Below are 7,387 nucleotides of genomic sequence, written 5' to 3' on the forward strand. Positions count from 1 at the left end.
CTACAGGCTGGAACACACACCATTTACTAGTCGCTCTTCTCTCCACTTCCTGTACAGGGGGAGAATGGAGTTTGCCAATTGCCGCCAGCCACCCAGGTGGCGATAGAGGCCTGGTGGAAGGCCACCGGCCATATAGCGTGAGCGGGCAAGATGACATGAGACGCCGCACTGGGAGGGTATGTGGTTGAAGGAGATCCAAAAACTTCGAGGGTTTGGAGCCTGGGGCTTACTAGGGATCTCGCCTATAGGAGATCTTCTTGAGGGGGCGAGCTGGTGCCATATGCTTTTCTCCAGAGCGATTACTCCATACATTGCAACCAATTTCTGAAATATGCCCAGCTGCAACAGGCCTAGCAGGCAGAGGGCCTAGAGATGCAGGACTTACCCGACTTCGCCCCACTGGAGGGATGGCTGCTACTAGAAAAGCTCTCTTCCAAAGCTATTTCCCTCACATAAAAAACAGTCAATAACCACTTACCGGACAGACTAGACAAACTGAGCGAACAGTGGTGCCTAGAGGTGTGAGACCTGGAGGACGTGAATTGGGAGGCGGCCTTGATGCACCAGAGAGGTGGCAATACATATGTACCTTCTTCAACTTCCACGTTGGTTGCCGTTACCAAGGCTTGTTGGTTCTCCCTACAGACAACGAACCCTCAACTCTCGACATCCGATGTGGGACAACTTGTATCTGGCTCCTGGTCATCCACAACGTCACCTGGTCCTTACAGCTGCAGTTTCAGCTTCCCTGCAACACTCGAAATCGGTGGGCATTCGTCTTCCGTGCCTCCGGGTCACTCCTGAGTGGCATAGACTCTGTCCCCTCTGCTTGCAGAGATTCTCTTCCTGAATCCACCTTTGGGTTCCATCGGACACTTTCACCTTCTCCAGCAGCGGCATCTTCTTGAAGTCCTCCATTGGGTTCGACTGAGGTTTCCAATGCCACTTCACACCTATGCACCTGGTTTCCCTGGTGTAGGTATCCTGGTTCCTAGGGTACCCATGGGTGGGGTGGCTCTCCAACCTTCTGTCTTCCACTGGGTTTCTTCAGGGTCCACTGGGAAGGGTCCTTTCTTTAAAATTGAAACCGCGAATTAGCCATTGACTTGCATTGATCCCGCAGTCGTGTTCCCACTCTGCACACGGCCTCTGTGGGGCACCTGGTTACTTACCTCGGGTGGTTCCTTGGGTCCCCGGCACTTCTACGACTTCCAGGTATAGTCTTGACTCGAGTCGTGGCTCGCATACCACTATTTTAGTAAATGGTTTGGTCTCCCTCTGGTGACCACTGTGTATTACGTGCTACTTACCTGTTTCTAAGGAAAAGTATTGTGTGCATTGTGTATATCTCCGGCTAGGAGATATCTGTAAGTGTCTTATAATAAATACATGTTTTTATAAATACACTGTGTGGTTCTTTTTCACTTAAGCTATAACCATAAGATTATATTCTGGTGAAACACGCTGCCTTACACTCCTTCTGGACTAAGCCTTAAGGCTGCTCTCCACAACTACCATTTAGAGAGCTTTCTAAGGTTGTCTGAGACCACTAAAATCTGCATAAGGGTTGTCTGGATTGGTGCAGGATACCCACTTACATACGTGTGCATCGTATACCAAGCCAACTTCTCACAGGAAGAAATTAAATGGATTCAATGTTGGTTGAAGTAAGATTCAACAGTCTAAGGGATGACTTGAGTAATTTCACTATATTCTCACGATATACAATGTTCCAATTTCCGTTGGATCGATATTTTGGGACAAGGAGCATTCTCTTAATTGTCGATCTGTTTCGCACTGTTGGTGTAAAAGTATCTCTAGGTCCCCAGACTTAAAATGTATATCTGAGTTGCCTTACTAGATGTACTTGTTTGGAGCCGTTACTTCAGTCCCACAAATGGGTTATTCCGGTTTCTCTTTTAATGGAAAAGAAATACCTATTGTTTCCCTATCTCGTAAGTCATGAGGCAATGGTTTATTATTTTGATTTATTGAGAGAGGGAAAGTTTCTCCAAGATTTGGTTGTTTCACATGAATAAGTTCATTAATCCTTCCCTTGATTCTGGCATTTGCAACAATAATCATTTCCTGTGTGACCCCATCCAAGACTTGGAGTTGGATGGTTCTTTTCTGTTTGTGGATGTAAAGGATGTTTCATTAACTGTCTCAACCATATCTTTTAAATGATATGAAGGCTTTACTAGTGTTAGTTTAGCTGAGAAAATTAGGTTCAAAGTTTGTATACTGTGATAGCTTGAGCTTATACTGATGTTTTTATTCCTGGCTTTCCCCTGCTTTTTTCTTTGCCTTTTTGATAGGACCCTTGAAAAGAGCAGCTGAGAGGTTTCTTTATCGGTGTTATTCACTGTGGAATTCGGAGAAGTAATCTTGCATACCTCCAACTTTGTGTTCTATAGCAATAAAGTAATGTCATACAAGTTCTTTGCAAAATGCCCGACTGGAGATGGGTAAATAACAATAAGCTTTTACTTTTGACATTTTCCTAGAAATAAGGATTTTAGATTCCAAAAATATGTTCAATTAAACACTCATCACATTAGCACAGAAGTCAGAACTTAGTGCTCCTGCAGTGTTAGAAGTGAGTCGATCTATCAGAGTAGATGATTTTCTAATTTTCACATCATTCATTGCTATAACAGTAGACGACTTCAGAGCTACCAATACATCTAACACAATTTGTCCAAATCCATGCTTCACTCTTTTCAAACCAAAACCATCACTAATTTTATTCACATAGTAAATCAGAGGGAATACCTGAGCAAAGTAACACCAGCCCACCCAATAACGACTAGGGCTTAAATAGGCAGTCTTGCAAAACACATAAGAAATTTCTCTAAACGTTGGCTCTTCACCAACCAGAAAACTCATTAGATAAGATAGATCTTTTCACACTTCCTCTCTCCAACAAACACTATTGGCCCAATTCCTCAAGGTTCCTGATGCACCATACAAAACAGTCTAATTCTATCATGCACCATTTTTCCGTGCAAATGCACCTATTAATTTTTTAAGTTATTTTCAGCGTCAATCTGGTCTTTAATTTCACTAGCATATTTCCCATCTCTCAGGATTTTCACTTTTTTGCTCATTATATTCCTTAACAAACTCACACTCTTCTTCACTCACACTACATCAATGCTATTTTTAGTAATGTTAATATTCAAGTTAGGTTGTGCAATCTCCACTACATGTTTAAAATAAGTTACACAATTCATAGGGTCTTCTGATATAGGTAGTTCTTCCAGCGAACCATTAAAGTCCTAAAGATATGGCAATAAAAAGTCTTGCGTATCGAAAACATTAACAAAATCATTACACAATAAAATATTTGAGAGAGGCAATTGGAAATATGTTGCACATTCTTCATCTGAAGATGTGTATCTGGACGAACAAGTTACTTACCTTCGGTAACGCATTATCTGGTAGAGACAATATCTAGCTGCAATATCTAGCTTACCTTTGAATTTCCCAGGGGTCAGGTTGATCCGGAAACTTTTGCATGAGCAGTACCCCTTGTACGTGCCATCCGGTGGCTCCATTCGGCTCTCATTGACATTGTCGATGTTCTTTATGACGTCATGGTCACCTATATAGGTGCCACCTAGGTGCCTGGACGTCAGTACTTTTCACTTTTCCACACCACAAGTGCAGAGCCATGAAGTGAATGATGTAATTGTGTGCCACAACAAGGGGCCTGAAAATGGCCGTAACCCTAGCTCTAACAAATAAGTCAGCAGAACGGGGAGGCACGGGTGGGTCTGTAAGGAATCTGCAGCTATTGTCTCAAACAGATAATGTGCTGCCGAAGGCAAGTAACTTGTTCATCTGATAGACACATCCAGCTGCAGATTCCTTACCTTTCAATAGCTACCCAAGCCATACCATCCTAGCAGTGGGCTGGGGACCTGGCTGTCCAGGTAGTAGTGCTTAGCAAATGTGTGCAGAGATGCCCACGTTGAAGCCTGACAGATGTCCAGGACTGGGACACCCCGAGACAACCCCATGGTCGCAGTCTTGCCCCTGGTGGAATGGGCCCTTAATCCCTCAGGGAGCTGCTTCTTAGCCAGGGCATAGCAGACCTTTATGCAGAGAATGACCCAGCAAGAAATGGTCCTTGTCTGCACTGCCCGACCTTTCTTAGCTCCCAGGCACACCAAAAAGAGTTGGTCATCCACCCAGAACTCTTTTGTGTGGTCAAGGTAGAATGGCAACGCTCTTCTTGGGTCCAGGCATTGGAGACGCTCCTCTTCCTTAGAGGGATGTGGAGGAATAAAAACATTGGGCAGCGTCACAAAGAGACCCAGATGGAATGGGGTCACCACCTTTGGAAGAAATAAAGCACGGGTACAGAGCACCACTTTATCAGCAAAAGTCATCAATGCCTGTAACTCACTCATACTCTGGGCAGATGCTATTGCCACCAGACAGGCTGTCTTAATGGTAAGCAGCAGGAGGGGACAGTTATTTAAAGTCTAGAAAGGAGCACACATAAGAAAAGTGAGGACAAAATTAAGGTCCCACTGCGGCATGAGAAAAGGTATGGGTGAAAACAAGGACCCAGCCCTTTCAAGAACCTATTTACAATTGGAGATTTAAACAGAGAGGGTTCGCCTGCCAGTCTCAAAAAAGCAGATAGAGCAGAAACATAACCCTTAAGCATACTCAAACCAGAGTCCTGCTGGGCAAGGGTAAGAACGAAAAGAAGAACACTGGCGTGGCTGGATTGGCAGCATAAGCTCTGGGAACTTCTTGACATAGAGAAACCGACAGCAATGGTTGACCGCAAACTACCGCATTTGATCAAAATTGAGGGCCTGGTCTATGATTTCTAGCCCGAGACTTCCAGGAGCTCTCATGCCCAACCAACTTGCGGATACTTCGCCTCACCCGACCTGAACACGAAAAAGAATGAGCTGTGGAAACCGCAAACTGGGCATGGCTGCCTCCCATGGGCCCGAAACCATTGCACCCTCCGAAGAAGGATGTTGTCGAATATATCCTATCCCTGTTTTCCAGGATAGTCCCTCTTACCCCTGCCTCCCTACCAACCTTCCCCCTCCCAGTTTATTCTCTCCCTTTACATGTTTACATTAACGGCCACTGGATGTAGGTGAGAGTACGGTAATGTACCATTTATTCCCTAACAAAATAAAATTTAAACCTAAACATTTTTCCAAAAATAAGCTGGAACAGAATGTTTTTTTATCTTCAATGTTGTGATTTCAAGGATTTATTCATACAATTTTGGACAATTGCCCACCATTGAGGTTGGGTCATTGACAGTTAAGTACATGTTTTGAATTCACATACGGTATTGATTGGTTTACTAAGTTGCTGTATGTCTTGATATCAGAATGAAATGCCTTAAATACTAGTAACTAATGTTTGATTAATTGTCCTGATCATGATATTGTTTATATTTATGTATGAAAATACAATTTCAAGGTTGTTAGAAAAAGGTACTATTTTCTTTGTTTCATACGAACTGGTGGTCCATCCTTGTTTGCACTTAAAGACCCGTTCCCTGCTACCTTAGAGAATTAAGCGAGAAATATATGCAGCAATTAACATCATCGTACAGCAGCTACTTTAGCAAAGATGGAGTTGAGGCCAAACTGAGGCCTTTTCAGTCTAAGCCAGAAAAAAACACACTAAAATACATCACAATGATTTTGTTTCAATTGCAATAGCTCCGTGTTAATACACATATATGAATTTGAATGTAAAACAACTAATATTGACATATAACTCAGAATTGTGGAATAACTTCCACACATGCCAGCAGCAACGTGTTCAACATAACACAACCGGACGCCGGTTCTGAGATCTCAAACACTCTTTCTACATAAAACATACTACAACCAAGTACTCTTCGACCAAACATAAAGGTCCACTTGTAGTTGCTTCCGTTTAACGGCTACGATGCTGCACAGGAGCCAGTTGCATAACATTTTGATAAATAATATATCAGAAAAATAATAGCAGCAGCATGGAACAACTAATTTTCTAGGAGTGCAATGAAGGTGATGACTTCATGGTGACCAATATCAGAAACCAGTAAAGAAATAGTATTTAATACTGCAATTAATTATAACTGTGCCAAGACAGGAAAAGTAATACTATCAACATAATTTATAAATAGGTAAGGAAAGTTTGATACCCATAGAGGGTAGCATCTGTGTCTGGGGGTTACAAATACAGATGGCTATGACAAGAGCAAAAGGAAAACAAAGTTTCAGTATCTCCCTTTCTCTCTTAAATGCCACTATTTTGAAGGACACATAGTAAAAATATCACCGTTAATGTGCCACTGCCAACAGTAAAACGTCAGATGTCCGACAGCTTTATTTTGAGATTTAAACAAAATCAGAATGCTAAATGTACAACCTTTCTGTATCAGAGCATATAGTTTACTAAAGAGACGCAGCATACAACACTGTGTATTCGTCCAACAAGAAACAGAATTATAGCCACTCTGCTTAGCACATCAGGATCCACCCCGGACTAGAAAACACGTGCAGGCAAGAAACACTCTTCCATCACAAAAAACACCCCTCCGCACAGGGGACCACACAGCAAAGCTGCCTGACATAAACAAGGGCTGCAGAAACTTGACAAAGGGTCTTCAAACGAGATATACACACAAAGCAAAATACAAAGGCGTGTAAAAATATAATTTAGTGGAGAGTTTGGTATCAAGTTTCTCATAGTGACGCATGCATAAGTGGTGCTTGAGTTTTTGAAGCTGATCAGGGGCAACTCAGTTGAATTTCTTCAATATTTGAAATGTCTTCGATATTTAAAGTAACCCCCAGTGCGCTACTTACACAAGACGTTCCGTGAACTCAACCTAATGTCCCGTGTCCGTTGTTGATCTTTTAACGGGTGTCCATAATTTTAGACATTTGCGTCGCATAGCAACCAATCCCATGGCAGAACATATTGTAGGAAGCGTTTTAGAGTTTGGGAGCGAAAGGAATTGTTACAATGTAAAAAGACCTTGGATTGAACCATTAAAAGCTAGAAACTCAGCCTATCCTAATGCACGGGACAAAATTCAGAATTGCTTATTGGTTGTCGAGGTAGCACGTGTCTCTGTGCAGCTGTTCTCCCACAGTCATTGGGTACCCAGGGTGTTCCTGAGTCAGTTTCGCCCGTTGGCGTTGAAAGCCTAGCTGGAGTAAGCTGGTGGTCATTATCTGCAGTTCTTCCTGGGAATAAACAGGGAGGGCTAACTTGCACCGGGTTACGAAGGCTTAGGGACGGATTTCGGGGGCGAGTGAGCCGTGGTTGTGTTCTGTCACTGGTCTTCCCGGGGGCTGAATGAATGATTTTTTTTTTTGGGGGGGGGGGATATTTATATAGC

The 7,387-nt window shown here is 42.9% G+C and overlaps 1 protein-coding gene across 4 annotated transcripts in view; it reads right to left on the reverse strand.

Moving 5' to 3' along the window:
* The window catches only part of CEP162 (centrosomal protein 162), an 857,607-nt gene extending 850,607 nt beyond the window's left edge, over window positions 1–7,000 (reverse strand). For all 4 annotated transcript variants that reach the window (XM_085611039.1, XM_085611040.1, XM_085611038.1 and 1 more), the window contains exon 1: window positions 6,849–7,000. The gene's annotated coding sequence lies outside the window, so the exon portion shown is untranslated. The remainder of the gene's footprint in view (window positions 1–6,848) is intronic.
* Window positions 7,001–7,387: the final 387 nt, after the last annotated feature.

The sequence above is a fragment of the Triturus cristatus genome, chromosome 6 (assembly GCF_964204655.1).
Source record: "Triturus cristatus chromosome 6, aTriCri1.1, whole genome shotgun sequence".
Classification (NCBI taxonomy): domain Eukaryota; kingdom Metazoa; phylum Chordata; class Amphibia; order Caudata; family Salamandridae; genus Triturus; species Triturus cristatus.